The 5,523-nt window shown below is 34.6% G+C and overlaps 1 pseudogene; it reads left to right on the top strand.

The window, feature by feature from the left end:
- Nucleotides 1-2,016: 2,016 nt before the first annotated feature.
- Nucleotides 2,017-4,882, top strand: LOC139857130 (F-box protein PP2-A15-like; annotated as a pseudogene).
- Nucleotides 4,883-5,523: the final 641 nt, after the last annotated feature.

Raw genomic sequence — 5,523 nt, 5'->3', positions numbered from 1 at the left:
GATAATGCAGTCAAAATAAGATAGATGGTGATGATTTGTGAATGCAACGTTTTCTCGAATAAAGCATGTATGACTCCATGCACATATCTTGTATATCATATAAGCAAACAGCGGAAGACTTCTAGGAACCTGAGAATAAACATGCTTAAAAGTGTCAACACAAAGGTTGGTGAGTTCATAGTTTTAATGTTGCGCATAATCTGTATATAAAGGTGGATCACAAGATTTCAGCTGTTTCATCCAGAAACGTTTATCAAAATATTCTACAAGATTGAGCACCCTGGTAACTAAACTCTAACGTTATAATAAGTACCCCTGTTTTAACATACATGCAATCAACATGTACAATACACGCAATTCAACGTGTACTAAACTCAAATAGCATACATCTGTTTTATAGTTCACGCTAGGACCCAACCCGAACGTGTTGACTTTTTCGTTGACTTTGACCCGACCAAAGTTGACTTTTAATCAAATTTAACCAAATACTTATGCAATCATTCTAACATGCTTTTATACTTGTACCTTGCATGAAACTTGACAATTTGATTCACATGCTATAGTAATCGAGTCGTAACGAGTCATAGGACTAATTGAACACTTTGACCGACCGTGTTTACCGATATTGATACAAACATATTTGTTTAGGTCAAGACTAGCATTCGTTCTTGCACACGTTTACTTGTTGAAGTACTTTTACATACATGCACTCAAGGTGAGATCATAGTCCCACTTTTACTCTTTTGAACTTACAATTGGGATGAGAGAACATAAACATTACTTTTTACTAAGTGAACACAAGTACAGGAAAACAAACATTCTACATACGAGTTTAGAACAAAATCCTCAACTCGATTATCATTAGTTACACTTGCCGGGTGTAAGCGAGAATTTATGTTGTATGGATCCATATGAGTTTGACAAACCCTCATTCAGACGGTTCGCTACCGTTTATGAATGGAATATATTTTCGAGAAACAGTGTATGTTCTAACACTATTGTGATGGGGTTCTTTGGAAGGAATGTTAAGCATTGATAATTGGGTGCTCGTGAATATTAACTTTTGGAATGTATTACTATTATATCAATGTTACAAATCTTGTGGTTCACTTGTACTTACTTACTTAAATCTATGATTTCACCAACGTTTTTCGTTGACAGATTTCTATGTTTTTCTCAGGTCCTTGAATGTTTTGTGATACATGATTCCACTCATTACTTTTGATACTTGCTTGGATGTCGAGTATACATGCATACGTGGAGCGTCTTTTGGCTACTTTCAAATTGTGTCGCATATGTTTCAATCGTACTTTAAACTTTGTTATGTAATTAGTTGTCGAACTACTTTGTAAACCTTGAAACATCTTTACTTTTGAAATGAATGCGACATACTTTTGGTCAAACGTTATTTTAAAGACTTATGACCATGTAACGGGACCTAAGTAGACGGCGCCGTCAATGACGATTTTATCGGGTCGCTACAACATGCATCCAGACAAGAACCAATTTTCACGTGGGAACACCCACCTTATTATCCTTCTTCTTTACTACTGCAAATCTATCTATAGTTTCTATTAAAATCCTAAAATGATGATGTCATTATTAGGCTAATTCATTTGTTAAGAAAAAACTAAAAATAAAAAGAAAAAAATCTAAACATGGTGGATGATGTCATTAATTAAAATAATTTTGAATTAAATTTAAATCTTATTAATTAATTATTATTATTAAATCTTATTAATAATTATTTTAATTATTAAAATTAAATAATTTTAAATTATTTTATTTAATTATTTTGAATTGAGTACGAGAAGGTATAAAAACTAGGCAAAAGGAAACAAATTCTAAATTTATATTTTAATTTACACTTTTAAAATAAAATGACAAGCAATATTATCTCTTATGATTGGATGTGGATTATTTAATATTATTTTAGGTGTTTGATGAAATGTTTCTTAATCGGACTCTGTAGTTTTACGGGTCATTAAACTAAATAACTTACAGATTATTTTATTAATGGGATCGTTGTTATCCAATTAATTGATAATTGATTGGGGTCCGATCACCGGCACCGGTTGTGGGCCCGGACTCGGTGATCGTGATATACCAGAAAACTGTGTTGCGTGTGTGTTTCTGTATCTAACACCACCCGAGATTTGTAATTTAGCTCGTTTAAATCGCGCCTTTCGTAACGCTGCATCTTCGGATGTTGTTTGGAAATCGAAACTTCCCGAGAATTATCAAGTTTGTGTGAAAAAAATATGTTTTTGCTCTTCTTTCTCACCCTGTTCCGTTTGATGATGGCGATAAGGTTAGTATTTGCAGGGTTTGTTTTGTTGATTAGGTTTTTTGGTATGGTAATTAGGGTTTGAAGCTTCAATTGAACCTATATTGTTAGGGTTAAGTGTTTGAAAATGTATGGAATCTAAATTGAAATTTTGTTGTATGTATAATTTTGAATGGTTGTATGTATCAAATGTTTGATGGTGGGATAAGGATAAATTCTGTTTTATTAAAAATTAGGTTTAGGATTAGTTTTTTTTTTTTTTTTTTTTTTTTTTTTTTAGTATACATGCTTATCCAAACTCGCTTTGCGAGCCGACTAATCTATGAGACTATCCGCTTTGCGAGCAGCCCGGAGTCATCTCACGCCGGTGAACATCCGTGTTGTTATTGAAATTGAAATTGAAATTGGGGTTTGAAGCTTGTTTAACACATAAGTGAATGTAATTTGTAACGGTAGTATACTTGATTATCACTTTTTATTGTTGATTTATGATTATAATTATGTTATGGTGATATAAAGTAGGGCAAATTACACTGCATTGTATCCTGCTTTACTCGTTGTGCTATTAACATTGTATATGTACAAAGAAAAAACAGTCATTTTTGTATGTATTAAACTTGCAAAACTTAACCCATAGGAGTTGGCTGAGTGGTAAATTTGAGTAAAGGATGACTCTTACCTTTATGCATGTCTAATGTTCAAATCCCACTCGGTTTAAACCAAACGTGAAGTCGTAACAACAGCTTGAAAGAAAATTTTGAGATATTGGTAATGTGTACGACAAGTGATCGGAACTTTGTATGGCATGTCAGCCATATAAGTTGCCACACCATTACGACCGCTGTCCTCTAGACATGTAAATAGGAGGTAGCTTAATACATTATTTTTTGCTAATTAAGTAATTATACAATATCAAAAGGTTATAAAGTTGATATCTTTGGTATGTAATTTTGCAATCAATACACTTGTTACTTGACTACATCTGTTGATATACATGCATTTGAAATTTTTGCAGGAAGTATGGCTGTATAATAAAGTTACCGGAAGAGTTTGCTTGGCGTTGTCCACAATGTCAATGTCAATAACTGGAATTTGGTTCAAACTGAAGAATCTAGGTTGGCATTTCTCTTATGCTTCTTTAGTTAACAGTTTTTAAAAAACTAATTGAGCTATGATGCCATTAGATCTCATGTTTCAACCTTAAACTGAATGCTTAAAATGGCGAAAGGTGGTGATTTTGGCATTTTTTATATTTTTTCAAACTAAGTTGATTTTACAAACACTTTTTTACCAAGTACCCATGAATATAGTTAGGAAAAATCCTTTTATTATTGTTTTGCAGAAATCAATTCTCCAACGATGGTTAATTTACAGACCAGGGTGTTGCTAGATTTCGCAGAAGAAGCTAATTTGGCAAACAAGGGCAATTCGCAAATATATTTTGATGTTTTTAATTAGGAATATTTCCAAGTAACTGGGTTGAAATTACCACCGAGCTTGGCTTGAGTGGTATGGGGTGGGATCCAACTTGGGGTACTGCTAACCCAGGTTTGATTCTCACTCCAAGTATGGAGTTTCTAACCTTTGATGGTAATGTCAACATCGCATTTGGGAAAGTCTCTGGGGTTTTCCCAACCTTCGATGGTACTGCCAACATTGTCGCAAATTGGGTTTCCTTCTAACACGTGTGTGGGTGACAAATGAGAGCATTCAATATCGATATCGTCGTTAAAAATATGGGTTGAAATTATCAAGTGAAACTATTGTATATCGGGCGATGATCTTTATTGGGCTATCATCTGTACTAAAAACTTATACACGAGTTTACATTCAATCATTGTCAATACTTAATATTTCATAATTTCAAAATAAGTTTTTTATTCTTTTCTTTCCTATGGATCTGTCATGGATTCGATAGTAGCAGCAAACCTTTACGGTTCTCTCGTATCATATGTTCTTTTAGTGATAACTAAAATGGTTCTTTAACATAAGGAGAACATATTGATTCAGCTAGAGTTTGCAGGCTTAATATCATGGCGTATTTGCTGCAAATATGGTGGTTTGAGGATGATGGTTCTGTAAAATTCCAACTACTAGCAGATATCTACGCATTATCGTTTGGAATACACCTGGGGAGATTCTATAACAAGTTGGGACGCCGTGTTTGCTATTTTGAACACACCCACGCCACGGTTGGGATGTAAAACCTGTAAACTATGACTTGTTAACATCTGACGGTCAAGAAGCATCTACCAAATGTGTTTTAGATGATTGTGCTGAGGATTATGCTAACGGATGTCACAAACGTGGTTATTGGATGGAATACAAAATGGGCACGTTCATTGTACGCGAGACTGATCCAGCCACTGAAGTGAGATTTTCTATGAAGCAAATTGATTACACTCACTCAAAAGGTGGAATATGTGTAGATTATGTATCTATAATCCCTAGTGATTTGAAACGGTTAGAAGAAGGCGTTGAAGTAATTTGAGGTATGTGTTTTACGTAGTTTTTCATTGATCCTTATATAAATTAGTTAGGATATATAGCCTATACTATAATGGAGGATGTCATCTTGATTATTTTTTGCAATTAGGTATGTACTCTTGATGTCTATTAAGAATTGTCACATATATGTTTTTATTTAACTTGCCTTATTACCGTTTTGGCAGCATTATTCTTATATTTCAAAATGTCTTTGTGAGAACTAATATACTGTAATGGGATTTACTTGTGAATGGGGCAAATTGGGCTGTTTGCAGGTCAAATGGATTGATATTCACCCAAAGTATATTGCTGATGCATACAACATTCCACACTGTCTTTATCACCGAGGCATTTGCCTGAGTGGTATCGCGGTGGTGTTTAACACCCTCGCCGGGTAAGAGGTCCAGGGTTCGAACCTGGCTTCTGAATGACCAAATTAAACATGGACTGAAATAGGCTCCATTGAGGTCAGCCCAAAGGGAAGGTTTTACCGACCCGATCCGGGACTAAGGTCCGGTCCGCCTGCCCCTCGGGATGGTTTAAGGGTTCGGATCCCTGTGATCGTGGTTCGGGTTTCCTGCCCGAATGTGTGTGTGTGTGTGCAAATGATGACTAGGCTTCGGTCCGGACTCATGCAATCTTGCTGTTCAAAAAAAAAAAAAAAAAAACAACATTCCACACTGTCTTTATTGATAGACTTATATTGTTGTTATAAAAGTATTCTTTATCTTTATTTTATCGTCATTTAC

Source organism: Rutidosis leptorrhynchoides, chromosome 1 (genome assembly GCF_046630445.1).
Source record: "Rutidosis leptorrhynchoides isolate AG116_Rl617_1_P2 chromosome 1, CSIRO_AGI_Rlap_v1, whole genome shotgun sequence".
Classification (NCBI taxonomy): Eukaryota; Viridiplantae; Streptophyta; class Magnoliopsida; order Asterales; family Asteraceae; genus Rutidosis; species Rutidosis leptorrhynchoides.
This window is presented reverse-complemented; position numbering and strand designations above follow the sequence as displayed.